Source organism: Rhincodon typus, chromosome 27, assembly GCF_021869965.1.
Source record: "Rhincodon typus isolate 14 chromosome 27, sRhiTyp1.1, whole genome shotgun sequence".
Lineage (NCBI taxonomy): Eukaryota > Metazoa > Chordata > Chondrichthyes > Orectolobiformes > Rhincodontidae > Rhincodon > Rhincodon typus.
In genome coordinates, this window is record NC_063358.1 from 27,326,477 (window position 1) to 27,349,999 (window position 23,523).

The 23,523-nt window shown below is 41.3% G+C and overlaps 1 protein-coding gene across 1 annotated transcript in view; it reads right to left on the bottom strand.

Annotated features, from left to right (window-relative positions):
• The window catches only part of utp11 (UTP11 small subunit processome component), a 119,561-nt gene that overhangs the window by 95,185 nt on the left and 853 nt on the right, over positions 1-23,523 (bottom strand). The window lies entirely within an intron of this gene.

Consider the following 23,523-nt stretch of genomic DNA (forward strand, 5'->3'; position numbering starts at 1 on the left):
CAGGATATTAGTCTTCAAAGGCAGCGGAGACTGAAAGAGATACACAACAAGTGAGCAGATAGAAAACTACCACTTACTGTCATGCAAATTAGAAATACAAATATAAATACTCTACCAACTTTTGTTGGTCTCCAAGTGTATCATTAGTTAGATCATGAGAAGTAATCACTGATCACCGTGCGACATTGCAAAGGAACAGAAGCCAACTCTCAAATGCACAACATGCCAATCATGCACAGAGTGGGGCAGAATACTCCAACAATGCTTTATGAAGTGAGGTGCAGTGAAACCAACCAGCAGCAAAAAAAAACTAAGCACACTAAAGAATAATACTTCTCCAGATAAGAATCGATCACCAGATCAAGAACAGTTGTCAAATCATGAAAATTGTTAACCTTATAAATTCTGTTTTCACCTATTTGTAGAATTAACAAATTAGCAATATATGACTAGACAAAACCATGTACATCTGTTACAGAGTCATAGAGACGTACAGCACAGAAATAAGCCTTTCGGTCCAACTCGTCCGTGTCGACCAGATATCCTAAATAAATCTACTCCCATTTGCCAGCATTTGGCCCATATCCCTTTAAACCCTTCCTATTCATATACCCATCCAGATGTCTTTAAAGTGTTGTAATTGTACCAGCCTCCACCTCTTCCTCTGGCAGCTCATTCCATACATGCACCACCCTGTCCATGAAAGAATTGCCCCTTAGTTCCCTTTTAAATCTTTTCCGTCAAACCTTAAACCTATGCCTTCTAGTTTTGGACATCCCCACCCCAGGGAAAAGACCCTGTCTATTTACCCTATCCATGTTCCCTCATGATTTTATAAACCTCCAAAAGGTCACCCCTCAGTCTTCATTGTTCCAGGGAAAATAGCCCCAGCCTATTCAGCTTCTCCTTATAGCTCAAACCCTCCAACCCTGGCAACATCCTTGTAGATCTTTTCTGAACCCTTTCAAGTTTTACAACGTCCTTCCTATAGCAGGGTGACCAGAATTGCATACAGTATTCCAAAAGTGGCCTAACCAATGTTCTGTACAGATGCAACATGACCTCCCGACCCCTATACTCAATGCACTGACCAAAAAGGTAAGCATACCAAATGCCTTCTTCACTATCCTATCCACCTGTGACTCCACTTTCAATGAACTATGAACCTGCCTTCCAAAGTCTCTTTGTTCAGCAACACTCCACAGGATCTTACCATTAAGTGTATAAGTCCTGCCCTGATTTGCCTTTCCAAAATGCAGCATCTCACATTTATCTAAATTAATCTCTATCTGCCACTCCTCGGCCCATTGGCCCATCTGATCAGGATCCTGTTGTACTCTGACGTAACCTTCTTTGCTGTCTGCTACACCTCCAATTTTGGTGTCAACTGCAAACTTTCTAACCATATCTCCAACGCTCACGTCCAAATCATTTATATAGGATAAACTTCATATTTGGTAAAAAAGGGGAATGCTGTATTATATCCTACTGTTAGTTCAACTTTTAAAGACAACTTTATTATATCATCACTGTATCATAGCATGTGACCTGAGAACATATAGGTCTCAGACTCCATTTTAACTTGGGTCACTTAAAGCAGGACACACTGATAGAAGCATGCTACCCATTGTAGCCGAATAAGTTAATGTTAGCTCAGGTACAAATGTGTTTGTGAATATAATGTTTATAGACGTCAGTGAGTTGTAATAAATATATTCTGGATCTTTCAATACCAGGTTATTTACATTCAGTTTCTTATATTGTGAGGATAATCCAAGCATTGCTACATCAGTTAAAGATACACTTTTGGAGGCAAAACATGCATCAGCCACCATTCTACATGGAGCTGCTGCTCCTGGACAGCTGCCAGATTGGCCAGATATTCTCTGAAGTGGGCCATGCTGTTAATAGTTGGCTGTCAAACAGCTTTGGAATGAACCCCTCAAGTAGAGACAAATTTTACATGTAAGAGCAAGACCACCACCCCCATTTAAAATGAACCCTTACTATTTGTCTCAATAACTCCTTATGGTAGTGTGGCCCACAATACAACCATTCTGAAAAAAGATGCTTCTCCTAAAATTTCTACGCAAGTTTTTAGTAACTATTTTAAATCATGGTCCCTTGTTCCAGTCCCACCTGCATATTAAAATATTTTCTCCTCTTTCATATTATCAACCCTTTCATGAAGTTAATTATCTCCATTACATCACTTCCAATCATGTCTTTTCAAGAAAGACGAGCCCCGGCCTATTCAATTTTAACTGATAAATATACTGTCATTTGCACGTCCTCCTCTGCCTCTATTATTTTCTGACATGGAGACCAGAGCATATGAGCAGATGTACAAACAAATAAATTAGGATCAGGAGGAAGCCATTCGGCCCCTCAAGCCTGTTCAACCATACAATAATATCACAGCTAATGGGATTGTGGCCTCAACTCCACAATTCTGCCTTGTTCTATATAACAACTGACTCCATCATTAGTCAAGAATCTATGTATCTCTAACTTAAAACTATTCACTCTGCTTCCATTGCTCTCTCGGGGAAAAATGGCTTTAACGACTTACAACCCTCTGAGAGAAAAATCTTCCTTCTCATCTCCATATTAAATGGAAGACCCTTTATTTTTAAACTGTGTCGCCAAGTTCTCGTCTCTCACAAGGGGAACTATTCTCTCAGCATCTAGTCTGATGACCTTATCAAGGTCAATATGTCTCAATAAAATCATCTCTTATTCTTTTAATCTACAATGGATTGCAGCCCAGCCTATAAACCCTTTCCTTATAAGATAAACTCCCCCTCCCCCACCCCCATTGCAAGTAACTGTCATGTTTACCTTCTCTTTACCACTCCATATATATTTATATCCCCTCTTAACTCAGCGAGCCAAAACTGTACACAGTCCTTCAGGTGTGGTTTCATCAACACCCTGTACAACTGTAGCAAAATTTCCCTACTTGTGTATTACATTTCCTTCACAATAAACAACAATCTTCCATTTACCTTCCTGATCACTTGCTGCACCTGCATACTAACGTTATGTGATTCATGTACATTGATAATTCTACATTTCAGAATTGTGCATTCTGTTGCTATTTATTTGATAAGCTGTAGTTAGATTCTCACAAGGGCCTGAGTGACAGGGGTTTTGGCAAAATCACATTAGAAGTCCAGTGAGGCCAATCTCAATAAAAACCAAAAGAACTGAAAATGCTGGAAATCAGAAATAAAAACAGAGATTGCTGGAAAAGCTCAGCTGGTCTGGCAGCATCTGTGAAGAGAAATCAGAGTTATCATTTCGGCTCTGATTTCTCTTCACAGATGCTGCCAGACCTGCTGAGCTTTTCTAGCAACTTCTGTTTTTGTTCTACATTTCAGGTCACACTTGCATTCACCATTGTAAGGCTGTAGGCGTGACACTGTGCACATGGACAGGAACCCAGTTTACAGATTGGACCAGGCTACATCTCAGGGCTGTTTATTTATACTCTTGGTACTTGCTCACTTCGTATGAACCTGCTTGCTCACACCATTCAATCCTTGCTTCATCATGGCAATTACCTCAGTTACTTGACCAGGCCGTTTCCTCTGGTGACTGTACTGGTGAGTTAAAAAGCTGCACCTCCAACGGTGCAGCAGTACTTCAGTAGTGCACTGCTCTCCCAGTGTTTATTTTGTGGCCATATCTCTGGGGTGGGATTTGAACCCATACATTTCCTGACCTAGAAGCAATAGCTAGCACTGTTCCACAGCTTCCAGAACTGTCCTGCTAATATTCATTGTTTATGCTCACATGCAATATTAAACTGGGAAGGGTTCAGAAAAGATTTACTAGGATGTTACCTGGACTGGAGGGTTTGATTTATAAGGATTGGCTACATAGGCTGAGACTTTTACTTGATTTAGGAGGTTGAGGGTGACCTTATAGAGGTTATAAAATCATGAGGGGTGTAGATAAAGTGAATAGCATAGGTCTTTTCCCTAGGGTGGGGGAGCTCAAAACTAGGAGGCATATATTTAAGGTGACAGGAGAGAGAATTAAAAGGGATCTGAGGAGCAACTTCACACAGATTGTGAGAAAGTTCATGTGTGGAATGAACTGCCAAACAAAGTGGTAGATGCAGGTACAGTTATATCATTTAAAAGACATTGGATAAGTACATGAATAGGAAAGATTTAGAGGGATATAGGGCAAACACAGGCAGGTAGGACTAGTTTAGTTTGGGAAACTTTGTTGGCATGGATAAGTTGGACTGAAGGGTCTTTCTCCATGCTGTATGACTATGACTCTGACTCTATGATTCCATCCCTCTGAGCTGCATGATTGTGCAGGAGCCTGAAAGTGCCTTTATAGGCCTCAATCCCATTAAGTTTGTGTCCATTTTCTACACAAAACATGTTAAAGGGTCTATGCACTTAAACAAATTGTCTGGTCTAATGACAAAGAGAATTATAGGAACTGTCACTCACATCTGAAGAACAGCCACTCCAATAAGGTGATGTTAGCATCCAAGAAACTATCCAGCCGCTAAATTCATTACCAAAATTTGTTGTATTGTGACATAGATTCCAGACATAACAGGGCTGTATCTTTAAGACAGTTACATGAGATGATAATATGTGACATTCAGTATGAAAGTATTTACTGGTTAAGTCACTCTCTATGTGTAATGGATTCAGTCAGTCGGACAGCTGCATAAAGTATGGTAACATTCCTGAGCATGGGACCCAGACTGTAAATCTGTGATACCGTAGCCTTATAAATAATTGGTGTTGTAAATTAACATCAAAATATCTGACATAAACTGCCAAGACTTTCAATGACATATGTTATGTAGACCAAGGCATATAAAAGCACAAATGGCATCAGCATTATTTAATACTTGAAAAGGATTTTTATTGTGTAGGTAAGGATCATTCTCTTGAATCTAGACCAAAAACAGATATGTTGTTAGTCTGGTTAAATTATGCAACTGGTTAGAAGTTATGCAAAAAGTGAAGTGCTGCAGTAATTCAAAGCAGATTATGGACATTCTACTCATGTTCTCAAGCAACAACGAAACTATTTGTTTTTAAAGGCCATTTACACCCAAATTGCACCTTCCATAATCCACTATTTTACCCTCTGACAACAGAACATGTATGCTACCTTACTTCTTCCAGTTTATCCCTGATCTTGATGAAATTCAGACCGAAAATCAAATGGATGCTACACAAGTTTTAATTAGCGTTGGCACTATTAAAAAGAAACTAACATCCTTGAGACGGGACGTAATCTTGACAACCAGGCATAAAATGGGACACAGGAAAACAAAAAAATAGCGGAAATACTCAGCTGGTCAGGCAGCATTTGTGGAAAGACAGACGCAGTTAACATTTCTGCTCTGTCACCTTTGAAAGATCATTGATCCTGAAATTTTATTAAATGCTGCCTAACCTGTTAGGTATTTCTAATATTTTCTTCCTTTATCTCAGAATTTTAAGTGCCTGTAATATTTTACTTTGGCACAAATGGGCCACAAAAACATCTACTCCTGCCCGGTTTAAATACAGGAAATGAATGACAACCTACTGAAAAAAAAGTCATAGCCAGCCTTTCCAAAAAGAAAATCCCAGACAGTTGGCAATACAAGTTGTTCTAATCAGGGGACTTGACTGTATGACCGTAACCCACGATATTGCTTGTGGGAGAGGAGCCGAAGAACTGCAAAAAGGCTCTAAACAAACATCGCTTGATTGTCATTTCTGGGAGTTATTGAGGCTATAGCATTCAGTCAGGTCAACCTGATCTCATACACAAGTAATAAGCTGGAAACAAAGCAGCTCACAGCATTCATTTTAATGTCACTGAAGGTCCAGGCAGCTCGTGTGAATGAGTTTTCTGTTACAAACCATAATTAAATCAATGAATCTTCAATGATTGAAAACCTTGACCCTAACTTGATGAACTGTATACTGTGCTGCATTTGGATTTTTACAAGCAGTCCGATTGTCTTGGTCTGTCTCTGGCAAATGTGAAACTGTAACTTGTATTCTGTTTTTTATATCTCTCATCTCTCCTTTGCAAATTTTCTCTCCTTCCTTTCATTGACTCCCTCATCTGAAGATGTTGATTGCTGGAGGATTTTCATTGATGCTGGTCATTCTCTGGCTCTACACTCTCTTTTCCTGTAGTAATTGTTCAGGTGCAAGATCAATGGTGAATACTGGAGTCCTGCACTGCTGCTCTGTTCTCATCCACATGCACATTGGAATAGTTGTCAGAAAGTGAATGCCCTGGTAACTTTTCCCATTAAGCTGCGGCTAATTAGTGCCCATCCAGTGTGACCCCTCCTGAGTATAACTAACTCAATGCAGTTTGGGCAAGTAATTTGGAGCCTTAAATAAATGCAAAATACTGTGGATACTGGAAATCTGAAATAAAAACAAACAGGGCAGGAGAAACTCTGCAGATCTGACAGCATTAAGGGAGAAAGGAATGGAATCCAATATGACTCTTCTTCCGAACTGGAACATTTCTGGCCCTCAAGATTCAGAAATGGTGATTTTTGTAGCCCATTAGTGGCTAGCAATGGGTTGTTTGTGGTAGCAGCCCATGTGATGACAAGGTCTCGTTTGGGGCAAGGACATGGGAGAAGGCGCTCAAGCCCTAAAGTGCTGAACTCGATATTGAGTCCTGAAGGCTACAGGTTCCCCAGGTGGAAAATGAGATGCTGTTCTTCCAGCTTGTGCTGAGCTTCATTGGAGCACTGCAGCAGGCCTGAGACAGGCATGTTGGCCAGGGAACACAGTGATGTGTTGAAATGGGCAGGCCACAGGAAGCTCGCGGTCATTTCTGCAGATGGAATGTAGTTCTTCTGTAAACCGGTCGCCCAGTCTACATTTTGTTTCCCCACTGTAAGGGAGACTACATTGTGAGCAGTGAATACCATGGACTATATTGAGTGAAGCGCAGATAACTCGCTGCTTCACCTGGAAGATGTGTTTGGGGCCTTGGGTGGTGAAGAGGGAGGATGTAATTGGACAGGTGTTACACCTTATGTGATTGCAAGGGAAGTTGCCATGGGGTTGTGAGAAGGTAATGGGAGTACAAGAGGGGTGGACCAAGGTGTACTGGCGAGAACAATCCCTGCTGAAGGTTGACAAGGGAGGGGAGGGGAATATGAGTCTAGTGGTGACATCCCATTGGAGGTGGTGGAAATGGTGGCTAATGATCCTTTGGATGTGGATGTGGTGGGATGGTAAGTGAGCACCAGGGAAACCCTATCGTTGTTGTAAGAGGGAAGAGAAGGGGTGAGGGTTGGAGTGTGGGAAATGGGGTGGACACAGCTGAGAGCTCTGTCAACCATGGTGGTGGGGAATTGGTTGACAAAGAACGTGGACCACAAACCCACCAATTCCCACAGTAATGTGGACTATACACCGTCACACCCTGCTTCCTGTAAAGACTGTATTCCATTCTCCTAGTTTCTCAGTCTCCATTGCATCTGTTCCGATGATGCCAGCTTCTACAAGGGGTCCCCCGAAATGTCTACCTTCTTCTGGTATTTGCTGGCCAACATCTCTGACTCAGGCTTGCTGCAGTGCCCCAGCAAAGCTCAGAGCAAGCTGGAAGAACAATACCTCACTTTCCTCTTGGGGACCCTGCAGCCTTCAGACTCAATAACAAGTTTAATAATTATAGGACCTAAGCACCTTCTGCCATAGCCTTACCCCAACTCCAAAGCACCAGGCCTTGTTATCACATGGACTGCTAACACAAAAAACCCATTGTCAGCCACGAATGGTCCCCTATAGCAGCTAATGATTCTCTCAGGCTGATCTTTACTCATTCCTTTGTCTGCCCAATGGCTGTTCTCTCTCTTTCTCTGGGTTTCATCTCCATGTATCATTTTCTCCTCACCTCTCCCCCAAACCCACCTTCGGTGTAAATACCAGCTTATTCCTGGCTACTATCAGTTCCGAAGAAGGGTCACCGGACCCAAAACGTAAACTCTGTTTTCTCTCCATGGATGCTGCCAGACCTGTTGTGTTTTTCAAACAATTTCTCTTTTTGTTTCTGATTGCCAGCATATACACTTCTTTTAAAAAAGCAATGAACGAACTGTGGATGCTGTAAATATTAAAAAAAACTGAAGTTGCTGGAAAAGCTGAACAGCTCTGGCAGCATCTGTGAAGAGAAATCAGAGTAATCATTTCGGGTCCGGTGACCTTTCCTCACAACTGATGGTAGCTAGGAAAATGTCAGTTTATATGCATAAGTTAGGGTGCAGGGAGGTGGTAAGGAGTAAACGATAGATAGGGATAGAGTCCATAGAGAGAGAAGAGGAGTTGGACAGACAAAGGAGTTCATAACGATCTGGCTAGGAGGGTGAATAACTGTGAATGGAGACTGTTAGTGGCTAGCAATAGATAGCGTGGAATAGCAGGCTATGTGCTAACAAGGCCTGGTGTGTGCGGTGGGGGGCTGGGACATGGGAGAGTTTAGGCCCTAAAATTATTGAACTCGATATTGAGTCTGGAGGGCTGCAGGGTACCCAAGTGGAAAATAAGGTGTTGTTCTTCCAGTTTGCGCTGAGCTTCGCTGGAACACTGCAGCAGGCTTGAGACATAAATGTTGGCCAGGGAACAGGGTGATGTGTTAAAGTGGCAGGCAGCAGGAAGCTTTGATTCTTTTTTGCGAGTAGAACGTAGATATTCTGCAAAGCAGTCACCTAGTCTATTCTTTGTTTCTCCAACGAAGAGGAGACCACACTGTGAGCAGCGAATGCAGTCATCTAGATTGTGTGAAGTGCAACTGGAAGGTATGTTTGGGCCCTTGGATAGTGGGGAGGAAGGAGGTAAATGGGCAGGTGTTACACCTTTGGCAGTTGCAGAGGAAGGTGCTGAGGGGCTATGGGGGTGATGGTGTTGGGAGTGAAGGAAGAGTGGATCAGGGTGTCCCGGCAGGAACAGTCCCTGCGGAAGGCAGACAAGGGAGGGGAGGGTAGTATGTGACTGGTGGTGGCATCTTGCTGGATGTGGCGGAAATGGCATCTGATGATCTTCTGGATGTGGATGCAGGTGGGATGATAGGTAAGGACAAGAGGAAACTTATCGCTCTTGTGGGAGGGAAGAGAAGGGGTGAGGGCGGAAGTGTGGGAGATGGGTCGGACCCAGTTGAGGCCCCTGTCAACAACGAATCCTCAGTTGAGGACGAAGTTGGATACTTCGGACGCTCCCTTGTCGAAGTTGGCCTCAACAAAACATATGCGACGGAGATGGAGGAACTGAGAGAATGGAATGCAGTCTTTACAGGAAACAGGATGCGAGGATGTATAGTCCAGGTAGCTGTGGGAGTCGGTGGGGAAGGGAAGGGAGGAGCCAGAGATAGACCAGGTGAAAGTGAGGGGGGGATGGAAATTGGAAGCCAAATCAATGAACTTTTCCAATTCCAGATGAGAGTGGGAAGCAGCACTGATGATATCATTGATATATCGGAGAAAGAGTTGTGGGTGGGGGCCGGAACAGGACTGGAATGAGGAACGTTCCACGTACCCCACGAAGAGACAGGCGTAACTAGGGCCCATGCGGGTACCCATGGAAACCTCCTGACCTGAAGAAAATGCGAAGAGTTAAAAGAGAAGTCGTTGAGGGTGAGGACGAGCGGAGAAGTATTTAACAGACTGCCATATCTCTTCTTGAAGAAGTTCTGCTCCTCTCTCCAGTAGGATTTCCGTTCCAATCTTTCTTCTTGTCTGCTGACATTAATTTCACTGTCAGTCCTGGTGTTTGACCAGGTACTTGCTAAAACTCATTTCCACAGCCATATCACATTCCTCAGTGACTGCCTCTGGCTCAGACTCAGCCCACGTGGATTCCAACTGAAGTTTCATCCCTCATGTTTTGAATCCTCCCAGGACCACAGATATCTCTGTGATGTTCAACCTACCACAGACAGCTGCTCTCGCCACATCCTGAGATCCACACTCAGTGCCATGCAGCATCACATGCACACTCTCGACCTTTCTCTCCAACAGCATTGCATCACGCTGGCTCAGGGTTGCACCACTCCGCAGTTCCATTTCATCCTCCGGTTCATTCGTCGTGCTAACCAGAAACATTTTCTTTTCCTTCCAGGCATCAAAGCCCACATGATACAACAACTCAGGCATACCTATGGCCCTCTGGAACCCTTCTTCCCACTTCCCTCTGACTCCATCCCCTCCAGCAATCTCACCTCCTGTTGGGTATTCAACATACCTCCTAAACTTTCGCTCTCTGATGATGAACGTCTGTACGCAGTAAAGATCTCAGCTTTATCCCTCTGTGACCCAGCTTAATGAATTTTGGGCACGACATGACATCAAACTCTTCTTCTGTCTCCTCCACCTCCATGCCCATTTCTTGAGGAGCATCGTGGATCTTGCAGCTGCTCCCGGGACTGTAGGCTTATTTAAAGATTTATTATAGTTTTTTTAACAGTTTTACAGCTATTACAGTCATTATAGTTTACTAATATAAGATTATTTGCCATTTTATTTTATTAACATAAAATAAAACAAAAAAACGAACAAAAATAATTGTGATGACACATTGTGGAGCTGGAGGAACACAGCAAGCCAGGCAGCATCAGAGTGATTTTTTTTTCAGATGGACTTTTAAACTTTTTTAAGGGTCTACAGTGAACGGCTGAGGTTTTTTTTTCTTAATTCAGAAATTAGAAAAGTCTATTTGTGTCTTGGAGCTTTTTTTCTAACATTACAAAGGTTTTTTTTGAAAAATCCGAAGTTTTTCTTAAAATAAGGAATTGTGTTTTCATTCCAGAGAGTCCTAAATATGTTCAGCTCCGGAAAAGATTTTTTTTCCTTTGAGGAATTTATTGAACAGGAATCGTTTTTATTCAGTTAATCAGCTAAGTGGTTGATTTTATTTAATTTTTATATTTTTGATATATAAATTTTTAATTTTTTTTCCATTTTAACATTATTTTCTGTAGGTAATGAAAGGTAGTTTATTTTATATATAAAGTGTTATTGAAACATCCTTCTTTTTAGGCTTAATGTTATTAAGGCCATAAATAAGGTACAGAGTGAGATGGCTGGTAGATTTAGAAAAGTTATTATCCATCAGGATCAGTCAGATAGATGGATGATTGTCAAGAAAGGTTAGAAAGTAACTCAAAAGTCTTTGGTGGCTATTCCTCTATCATATAGATATTCAGATTTTGGAACAGTTGAAGGGGATAGTTCTCTGAAGAAAATGGAGGGGCCTGTCAGTTATTGGACACTTGGAACAATTCTTATGTTAGGCAGCATTTGACAAGATTTAATAGAATTATTCTTATAGGGGGCTCTCCTGTCAGGGGCATAGACAGGCGATGCTGTGGCAGTGAGTGTAAATTTAGGATGGTTTATTGCTTTCCTGGTGCTAGGATTAAGGATGTTTCTAAATGTTTCAAGCTTATTGTTAAAAGTGAGATTGAGAAGCCAGAAATTATTGTACACATTGGTAGGAATGACATTTTCAGGGAAAAAATTAAAGCAGTATAGAGTGAATTTAAGAGGCTAGGTAGGAGATTAAAAAATAAAACCTTAAAAGTAGTAATTTCTGATCTACTCCCAATGCCAAACTCAAACAGCAGAAGGAACAAAAGGTTAAAGGAGATAAATCAATGGCTGAAGAGCTGATGTATTGTTCAGGGATTCAAGTTTTTGGACAATTGGAATGTCTTTTGTGTTAGAAAAGACCTATTTCAAAAAGTTGGGTCTAAGCTAAACTGGAAAGGGACCAATATCTTAGCATGGAGATTTGCACATTCTATTAAGGGAGACTTTATACAGATAGAGAAGGCCAGTAGGGAATTCTAAGTAGCAGTGTAAATGGAAGGATTGATGGGTAGGTTCTGAATGTGAGAAGAAGACGTCAATTAGAAAGAAAAGACAAGAGAGAGTCAGAAAAATTAGTAACTCTAAAGAACTGAATTGCAGTTAATTCAATGCAAGGGGTATTACAGGTAAGGCTGACGAACTCAGGGCACGTTTAAGAATGTGGGATTGGAACATTATAGCTATTACAGAAACTTGGCTGAAAGATGGACAAGACTGGCAGTTCAATGTTTTTGGTTTTAGATGCTATGGGAAGGATAGAAAAGAAGCCAAGAAAGGAGGGATGTGGTATTTTTGATTAAGGAGCACATTACTGCTGTAACTAGGGAAGATATTTCTGAAAAATCATCTCATGAAAATATATGGGTACAAATTACAAATAAGGAAGGAAAGATCACATGGATGGGATTGTACTATAGGCCCCCCAACAGTAAGAGAGAAATTGAGAAACAAATATGAAGGGAGTTCTCAGATAAATGTAAGCATAATAAGGTTGTAATAATGGTGGATTTGTGTTTGAGTGTGTGTGTGTGTGTGAGAGAGAGACTGCTTGTGTGTGTGTGGTGGAGAGACTGCATGTGTGTGCGTGTGTGTATGTGGGAGAGAGACTGCGTGTGTGTGTGTGCATGTGTGTGTTTGTTTGTGTGTGGGAGAGAGACTGCATGTGAGTGTGTATGTGGGAGAGAGACTGTGTGCGTGTGTGTGTGTGTGCGCGTGCGTGTGTGTGTGCGTGTGTGTGTGTGTGTGTGTGTGTTTGTTTGTGTGTGGGAGAGAGACTGCACGTGTGTGCATGTGTGTTTGTGGGAGAGAGACCGCATATGTGTGTGTGTTTGTCTGTGCGTGTGTGTGTGTATGTGTGAGCGTGTGCGTTTGTGTGTGTGGAAGAGAGACTGCATGTGTGTGTGCATATGTGTGTGTGTGTGTTTGTGTCTTTGTGTGTGTGTTTGTGTGCGTGAGCATGTGTGTGTGTTTGTACGTGTATGCGTGTGTGTTTGTGTGTGTGTGTTTGTTTGTGTGTGTGTGTGTGTGTGGGAGAGAGACTGCATGTGCATGCGTGCACGTGCACGGGTGTGTTTGTGTGTGTGTATGTTAAGAAAGCAAGTTAAGAGCGATAAGATGCATCCGGTGTAGATGTATTGTTTGCAAGTGTGTCCCTGCACACAGAGAAGCCTGGCAGAAACATGCAAGTCCTAGATGACCCGGAGATCCAAAGTAAAGTGTTGAAGGGCTGAAAAGCTTTCTGATTGGGTCTGACAGTAGTCACATTGATGCAGTGAGGCTGGTGATTTGCTGTTGCTGACTTCTGAGATTGCCATGGAGCCTGCAGGCATGTTGTCCTGTTGAAGCAGTTACATGATGGCTGGGACATGCGTTCAGTGAGCTGTAGCCACCAGGTACACACTCTGACTTACATGGTGGGCATTTGCGCCATCCAGTTTTTCAGTGAAAGAGAGGATAATTGGAAGTGGTGCAGAAATAAGGTGAGTTGAGGCTCTATTGAGATGTAAATGCTTGGCAATAGGTGGTCATTGCTCAATGGCAAGACTCTGGAGCAGCCATTTATGGTTTGAGAGGGAATATTTTTCTCAATGTTGAGAATCAGATATTTTCATTCTCACCGTATTTTCCTAATATTCTCAGTGTTATTCACACTACACCAGGGAGGGGAAAATTCTGCCCATAGATTTGAGAAAGTAGTTGAAAACATCGTTTTTCTGTAACAGAATACAATGTCATCTTTAGAAATGATAACACAATAATGAACAATGTAAATAATAAATAAACTCTAATCGAAACTGATTTCTTCCCTATGTTTTAAAGCATAGCACATATTTGTTCTGAGGAAGGGTCACTCGACCCGAAACGTTAACTCTGATTTCTCTCCACAGATGCTGCCAGACCTGCTGAGCTTTTCCAGCAATTTCTGGTTTAGTTGCACATATATGTTGGATCAGTTTTCAATGGCTTACCATGACTGAGGAGGAATTTTTCACTTCTCCCCACTAAATGATCGAGGTTTTTGCCTGATGTTTCACCTCATCCAGAACCAGAGGTGCTTCTGAGTGTCTGGAGAATCTGTCTGTCATACACCATAAAAACCAAATAGTCTTTCTCTTTCCTTCATCTTCGTGTGTTTGCATATTTATAATATGTTCACTCTGACCACAGGACCATTTTAGTACGAATGGCAGGTCAGTGAATATCTCTTTTTAAAACTCCTGGTTGTATACTCATGACTATATTTGAAGGGGTCAGTTAGCTGGATGGCTGGTCTGTGATGGAGAGTGATGCCAACAGCGCGACTTCAATTGCTGCACCTGCTGAGATTACCATGAAGGTCCCACTTTCTCAATCTCACCCTTCACTGAGGCATGGTGAACCGCAAGTTAAACTCCCCACTGGTCATCTCTCCCTAATGAGAGAGAGCAGTCCTCTGGAACTATGGAACTCATGCAGCTCGGCCCAGACTAGATCATCTCTCAATCTACAAAATTGAGTGAACATTATCAATAGAAAAAAAATTACACTTAAATTAAATTAAATACAATTAATTTAATACAATTAAATTACATTTAATTGGTTTTCCAGGTAAAAATGCTGTTATTTATATTTTGTAATTTTGCCCTTAATTCTTGAGAACATTATGTTAAAAATTATTTAACTCACCATGGTCAATATACTTTCCCTCCCCTTTTCTGAAAGTGCTAACTCTCCCTGAATTAGAGGTTGTTGGACACAATTGCTGCTTCTGATGTCTTGTCCAAATGGTTGCTGTTTATCACTGAACCCTGGCAGCGAATGTCAGCAATATAATACAATACAATACAGCACAGGAACAGGCCCTCTAGCCCACCAAGCCTGTGCCAATTCTTAATCCTTATTTGGACCCACTACTTATTGCCCAGGCATGGTATCTATCCCTCTGTTCACCTCACGTTCATGCTTCTGTCAAATTACACCTTAAATGTTGCTAACCTGTCTGTTTCCAATGCCTCCACTGGCAGTGTGTGTTCCAAACACCCACCATCCTCCATGTGAAAGACTTTCTCCACTCTCCTCCCCTAAACTTTCACCCTCTCACCTGAACCTGTGCCTTCATATAGTTGACTTTTTCACCCTGAGAAAAAAAACCTCTGACTATAGCAGGCTGGTTGACTGTGGAGTGAATCTCAGCTGAGCTTGACCCTGTTCTCACCTTGACCAGGGGTCACTGAATAATAACCAGGAGAAAAAAAAACCCTTTTCCATGTTGTTTAGTTCTGACCCTTATTGTATCATCCTAGCTGACACTTTTTGAGATTACCTGCCTCAATGTAAGCTCTCTCAATTCTTCTGGAATTACATGATGTCTTAAATGTTACTTTGTGTCTGTTGTCAGAAAAATCAAGGCAAACTTGTCAAAGTATTGAAAGAAATGCTGCCAGGCTTCTTTTTCTTTTATTAATACAGGCCTGCTCCCTTAAGTCACATCTGTTCATGTCACCATCTCACTTACAGCAACAAAGAATGAATTCTAGTGCCTGCATATTCATACCTAATACTTAGTGTCCAAGTCAATGTAAACATTAACTCTGACACGCTTAATTCAACAAATCTTTTAAATCGCAGACAATATTAAAGACCTTTTTTTATGATAACTAATGTCAACAAGTCCTTATCTTCACAGATCCATTGAAAGGAATGGAAGAAACAGCAAAATATTTGCACTAATCCACATAGAATACGTGCCTCATGTGAAACAGTCTAGTCTTAAGTTACTACTTATAGTCTATGTTATGAAACATATTTGCAAATGAACCAAAAATTCAGAAATAAGACTTATAATTTTATTACTGTAACTGTTCACTGCACACATATTTTAATGTTGTATTAATATTTAAGAATAAATTTATTATTCCTTGTATGTAAGTATTTCTTAATTTACAATGTATATATATTTTTTGCCAACAAACATCAACAAAATAGTAATGGTCTCCTATATGTTGTCATAGAGTAGGCAGGATTGTTTCACAAATTTCCCTCCACATTGTATATGGGTATCCAGGATTTAGGTCATGGCTTACTAAGTTGTTATCCCTGGCTTGTCCTTATAAAAGTACTGCTCAGATACCCAATGTGGGCAAAGTGATCCAGATAATCGTCAGGTAATTTAGTGAATAACCATTGCTATTAGAAATTTTGCTGGATCAGTGGTTGTCATGTTATCTGAAGGTCAATACAAACAATGGAAATAATGGGTTCATTTCACTTTTTCTATATCTTCAATATTCAGCATTCACTTAAACTAATTGATCGATCATCACATTTCCACTGCTGCAACTGGAGGATAAGAGTGTTGCATAAAGACGTGCACCATACGTAATGTAACACATCTTAAATTTTTAAAAATAATCTTTTATTCATATAGCTCTTTTCACAACCATAGGACACCTTAAAGTGGTTTGCGCCAATTAATTATTTTTGAAATGTGTTCACAGCTATAAGTTAGAAAATGAAGCAGCTAGTTTACACACAGGAAGACACCACAGACAGCAATGCAGTAGAGTTGAGGTAAACTGTTTTGCGATGTTGGTTAAGAGAATAGGTTGTGTCGGAACCCCAAGGAGAACTGCCCTGTCCTTCTAAATTTTGCCACTTGATCTTGTACATCCACCAGAGAGACCTGACAACACCTTGGTTTTAATGCCTCATTTGAAAGTTGAGTGGTTCATCAAGCAGTTTGGGGGTGGGGATGGGGTTGAAGGAGAGCATGGTAGGGGAGGCATTATCCTGTAGGCAGCATGGTGACTCAATGATTAGCACTGCTGCCACACAGCGCCAAAGACCCAGATTTGATTCCAGTCTTGGGTAACTCTCTGTGTGGAGTTTGCACATTCTCCCCGTGTCTGTGGGTTTCCTCCCTGTGCTCTGGTTTCCTCCCACAGTCCAAAGATGTGTGGCTCAAGTGGATTGGCCATGGGAAATAAGGAGTCATGGGGTAGGTTTGGATGGGATGCTCTTTGGAGGGTTAGCGCAGACTCAATGGGCTGAATGGCGTCTTTCCGCACTACAGGGATTCTATGAAGGGAGATTTCTTACAGTAAAGTACTCTCTCAAGTACTGCACTGAAGAGTCCATTTTGATGTTTGCATTCAAGTGCTGAAGTGGGACTTGAACCCGAAACCTCTGGTTCAGAAATGAGATTTTCACAACTGAGTCACAACTAACACCACTGTATTAAAATATTATTAACTTCCTGTTAGATTTCTGGTGGACAAAAAAGCCATGATTTTATTCTACTGTGTTGCTGTTTCTTTCTTGCTATCTAATTTGTTTTGGTCGGTTTGTTTTTGAATGACTGTCATATATTTGATTTACTAATGTCTACATCACTTTGTGGCTGTCTTTTGGAAGGTACAATGACTCTACTCTTCTTCATATGTATTTCATCATCTTTGTGTTGCTGTAAACATGTTCTTTCATTGACATACTCAAGAACTACCTCAAATATTTTAAGGCAGGAGCCACATGACATTTGTTTTATTAGTTTTGAAGACAACTTCAGATAAAGGGATTCTGTTCTATGTCTTCTTAATAAATTCACTTACTCAGCATTAGCATAATGGCTTCAGTGTTCCACTATATTGAATTCTAGCATATAACACATGAATCAAAGTTCCTCCTCTTGGGCATTTTTCAATTTGTATTAGTTGATGGCATTTAGATATGTCATGTTGTTTTAAAACTTTAATATTTTGAATGAAACAAATCATGTGACCTTTGGCAATAGCACCTCCAGACAATCCTGAAATTCAAGCAAATTTCTAATTAAATATAGAACCAGGAAATCCACACAACTCTTGTTTAAAGATGAACTATCAACAAAAGGACAATAGCATTCCAGTCAACTTTTCTTTCTGCTTTGCATGGACAAATCTCACAACTGTGTGATTATTATATTATGCATTTATAAAGAAGAGTAACATGACTTTAAAAAGAGTCACAGCCTATGGATACAGAACTGGCTGAAAGGTAGGAGACGGAGGGTGTTGGTGGTGGGTTGCTTTTCAGACTGGAGGCCTGTGACCCGTGGTGTGTCACAAGGATCAGTGCTGGGTCCATCAGAGAAGAAGGAAAGTTGACATTTCGGGTCGGGACCCTTCTTCAGAAGAAGGGTCCTGACCCAAAACGTCAACTTTCCTGCTCCTCTGATGCTGCCTGGCCTGCTGTGTTCTTCCAGTTCCACACTGCGTTATCTCTGACTCCAGCATCTGCAGTTCCTACTATCTCTCAGTGCTGGGTCCACTGTTTTTTGTCATTTAAATAATTGATTTGGATGTGAACATAAGAGGTATGGTTAGTAAGTTTGCAGGTGACACCAAATTGGAGATGTAGTGGACAGCGAAGAAGGTTACTTCAGAGTACAACGGTATCTTGTTCAGATGGGCCAATGGGCTGAGGAGTGGCAGATTGAGTTTAATTCATGCTGTCTGCGTGATCATTTTGCTTTTGAAAAGGTGAAATGTATGTACAAATTCATTTAGCCTACATAAAATCGGATCCTGAATATTTAAGCAAGTAGTTTCAAACGCATACAAGTGCATCACACCGTGGTTCTGACTGATAATTGGTTTCCAGTCTAACTCTTCACACAGTCCAGATCATTTAATGGATAAATTCCAATCGCAAAAGCAACTGACATCTGCAGCATGTCACTGTATCACACAATCTAGTTGTACTACTTGTGTCTCAATTCATTGAACTCATGAACTTGTACAGTTCAGTTTCAATGACACCATTTATGCCTGAATAGATGGTGTTGCCATCAGATTCACTTCATGCCCAGCTCTTGCTAACATCTTTGTTGATTGCCATTAGAGGCGTGTTTTTGATGGACAGACCACTAGCCTCCTACCCCTTGCAAAAGGTAGATGACATGTTTGAAATATTTCAATTCACAGCCATATCAAAAAACTTATTCCCACACATTAATAACCTTTGATCTACACTCGAATTTATCACAGAAATCAAGTAAATGAGGTCTTCTTCTTCAATGTATTAGTTGAGAAGTTAGAAAATGGATCCTTAACTATTCTTTATGTTCACCTGTCAATATACATATTGGGATTCCTATGGCCCCACACTGGACCAGATTTATCTCACTGCCCTTCACAGGAATATGGTGCTCGCCACCTACTCCCTGTATAAGCTTGACACTAAGACAGGACATATCACATCTCTCCTACATGATAACAGTTACCCTGATCAAATCATTACTCATTGCATATCGTAAAAATTTATGAAGGGGCCTACGTCCACCACTTTTGGCCCCAAGTGTTCCCCAGTCTTCCTGTGGGAGGGTAATGTGTCTCAAACATTTGAACAATATGTGAAGCTAGCTGTTTGATGTTGCTCCTATGTAAATCCCTAAGGTGTTTTCTCTACAAATACAATGCTGGCATGAAGCTAAAAAAAGACATTTTGCATGCCACACAAATGAATAACGAGAGTTCCAGCGCTGGTATGAAGCCACTATCTAGGCCAGACATCCTAATGACTGATAGACTGTATCAAATAACACGTCCCATTGACCATTCACAGCAGGCAGCAAGGTGAATGTGCTCAACCAGCCCATGCCTGCATACCTCAGAAAAATATAGCCATCAATGGATGTGATTCTGTAATTGGAAATCATTTCATAAATAATCCAAACTACGCTAAGAGTGAGACTAGAAGTCAATTTAAGATTATACGTTGGGATCATAGTGTGTTGCATTTGTGTGTGCTAGAAACTACTTATATAAATACCCAGGATCCTGTTTTATATAGGCAAAAGGGATTCGTTCATACATTGCACCTCTTGGCAACGCCCTGACCAATCAAATTCTACCTGCATGGTCTGACAATTAAGATTGACCACTAACTGTTCTTGCAATATCTCCATACCAATGCTGGCTCAAGTAATCAGCACCCTCTTCTTATTCTGTATAAAATCATCTCTCTTTTTCAAAACTGAAGTCACGTGACACCCGGTGCAGCCCAACAGGTTTATTTGAAATCACAAGCTTCCAAAGAGCTGCTCTTTCATCAGTGAAGTCAGGTTCACCTGACAAAGGAGCAGTGCTCTGAAAGCTTGTGATTTCAAATAAACCTGTTGGACTATAACCTGATGTCATGTGACTTCTGACTTTGTCCACCCCAGTTCAACACTGGCACCTCCACATCATGGCTACCTTGTCCAAGTCTGTTTTTTATGTCCTAGTTCTGTTGAGTGCAGGATAAAAAGCTTTGACTGCTGTTGTCCTTTTAGCAATACTTAAGCTCCTTTACGAACTACAGAAGTAGCACAACAGCGAGGGATGTCCTAAGTCTAAAAGCAAGTTATGGAAGTAGTTTGGGTAAAAATGAGAGCATGTAAAAGCAAGAATCATTGCAGTGATGGTGTACAGGCCCTCTAACAGTAACCACATGGATAGGAATATAAAGGAAGAAATAATGAGAGCTTGTCAGAGCCCAGCAAAACTACAACTAATGGTATTCAAGGAGAATACCTGGTTGAAATCATACCTAGCACAAAGTTAGATTTGAATTTGGTAGAATTTACTCATCTCAGCTCCAAGATATCTCTGTAGGAGCTCTTCGGGTAGTGTCTTGGGCTTGACCATCTTCAGTTGCTACATCAATGACATTCCCTCCATTGTTATGGTCACACTGGGGATGTTTTCTAATGGTTACACAATGTTCAGGAACTTAGGAGCATAGAGTAACAAGGGGAAGGGATGGAGGGTATTGGGTTGCATGGGCAAGACATGGGCAGTGTGAGGGCTGAGGGATGAAGAAATGTTTTGTATTTCTCTCCTTTTGCAATGGCAAGATACCCCTTTGGATCTGGTCCTGGGACACTTTTGGAGAAGGCACAGTACCCTTTGGGAGAGTTAAAGCACCTTTTGGTGCAGTTGAGGTACCTTTCAGAATGCCTTTCAAAAGGCATTCTTATGTGCTTCAAAAAAGTGCATAAACTCATTGAGATTGCTAAAGCTGTCAAGGAACTGTAAAAAAAAAGTTGAAAAAGCAATGACAGGTATTTCAGAGTGTCACTTGACATACACTATTATTGAATTTGTGTTGTAAAACTGATGTCCCAAGCCATCATTTTTACAAAGAGGTGTCTAACGAGTGACCATTTCACTGGGCATCTCCAACTGTTCAATGAATAGAACTGTTTATTTACGTAAGGTATTAAACACATATGGGTTTAAGTATTTAAGTGAATTGTTTGTTTGCATAAGTGATTAATTGAAGGAATTTCAATGTGTTGAATGTTTTCTTGCTATCCATGAGTGTTTTATTTTATACTAGTCTCTTTTACGGTAGTGATATAATCAATAATGTCAGCCTACTGCCTGAGATTTGCCTACAGTGTTTAGGTGGCTTTTTGAAATAAAAGGGCAAAGTGTGGTGGGTATGAGTTGGCATAGAGGCAACAAGGACCAAAAAGATTATTATGGGCATAGGGTGGCACTGGAGCTGTGGAGATCGGTACAGGGACATTGTGTGGCTTAGAGTCTATAAAGATACATGGGGATAAGTAAATTAGCATAAGGTGGCTTGGATTGATCATTGAGTGTGCATTGAGATAAAAGGGATCTTTCAGGTTTTCATTATAATTTCTACACGTTGACAACAGTGCTGGAACAGCAGGATAAGGTTTCCATCCAGCCTGCTTCAGGAACCAGCTTCTCCTGGGTTGTGCAGCCCAAGATCCTAATCCAGCTCCCCAAGGGTAGAAAAGCAAGGGGGAGCGCAGGCAGCTATTTTTTACAGTTTGGTTTTGTGGAGCTAGGATTTCTTCTAATCTGCACTCCCAAGCTTGAGATGAAAATCAGGGTCTCTGTAGCCAGAATTTGGGTCTGAACTGTCAGCAGAGTCAAACTCTTGGTGTGGGCTGGTCATATCCATTGGGAAGAGTTCATCTGCCCCTCTGTTCACTTCTGCTGGGGCCCAGCTTGCTGTGGTCTGTGTTTAATTTGACAGCCATGACCTGGTCACTTGTTTTGTGCTCGTAACCCTTCATAAAACTGGCTGAACTGGGTTCCTGCTGATGGAGTTATTCACGGTTTGGAGCAAGTCCTGTTTCTTTGTTTCATTGTGCATTTGCTGTTGACGTATTTTCTGGATATCAATTTCTTCTCCATCTCTGTAAATACTTTTGATTTCAGTAATATTTTACTTACTGTGGATGATTGATTTCTTTCTCCCCGTTGCTTAGTGCATACTCTGCCATGGTCTTTTCTTCATGCTTTCTTCAGCTTCTGCGCAAGCCCTCTCATTCCATAGCTTGGTGCCATGACTTGCTAGTCCCCACAACCACTGAGCTTCATTGAGATATTTCCACCTGCTCATGGGTTCAGGTCACTGGACTGATCTTATGACTTCCTCCCATGCTGTCGTACCATCACTGAGCTTCACCTCTACACTCTTGAGAGTGAGCAGCAACAGGCTTTATTTGATGTAATTGTGCACAGAAGACACCTCATCTGGAGGTCTGCAGACTCAGGTTCCAAATCTGTGATCTAACATCTTTATGACATAGTTCTGAAGAAGTGTCAGACCAGACTCAAAACATTAACTGTTTCTCTCTCTACAGATGCTGTCAGACCTGCTGAGTTTCTCCAACTTTCTGTGTCCATCTCTGTGACATAGCTGTTTTGGCACATGCTCAATAGCTATAACTAGAAACCAACACCCTATAACAATGTGGTTTACATGGAAGTTCACAGTATATATGGCTCAGAAAGAGGCCATTTGGTGCAAATAGTCCATACGTTTATACTTGATTTGAGCCTCCTCCAATTCCTCATCTAAATCTACAGCCATAATTGATACATTTCTTCCTCAAATGCTTGAGTAGTTCTCACTTAAAACCATCAGCAGTATGCTATTTGTTTCAACTGCTCCATGTGGTAACAAGTTCCACGTTCTTACCATTCTTTGGGTAATGCGGTTTCTTCTAGATTTCTTGGTGACTATTTTATATTGGTGGCCTTTATTTAAACTCTTCCTCAAAAGTGGAAATATTGAGCATAATTTAAATGTAACCCATGTGGGTTGAGCCCACTGGTTGGAGACCTGTTCGGAAAACCTTGTCGTTCAGTAGAAGGTTGGGGGGGCAACTGAATGTAGTACCTAGTCAGTGTAGTAATTGGAATGCAGTCAGCCAGGTGGGTCTCATAGAATGTGTTCCCCGATTGGGGCTGTTAATCTGGGCCAATCAGGGAGTCCTGGCCGACAGACATAAACAGGAGTGTCAGGGGTTCTACTCACTCTAGGAACTGGATTTGAACAGGCTGGGTCAGTGTCTTGTACTGTGCACATGTAAGTAAGGGGTGACTTGGTGACAGGATACCGGCTTTCGCGGAGTTATTTTAATAGGAAGGGGTTTAGGTACTGCCCTGTTTCTGCTCACTATTATTCACATCAACACACACTTGATCTATGTACAGTTTATGAATGGAAGAAAACTCTTATCATTATAAACCCCCTTGCCTTTTCACTCTGTACTGTCCAGACAGAATGGGCTACAAGACACCAAGAAACAAGCAGAAAACACACCTTTCATGAGAGAGAGGTTTCACCTGATGTTCCTGTTGCTGGATCCTCTGTCAGTAGAA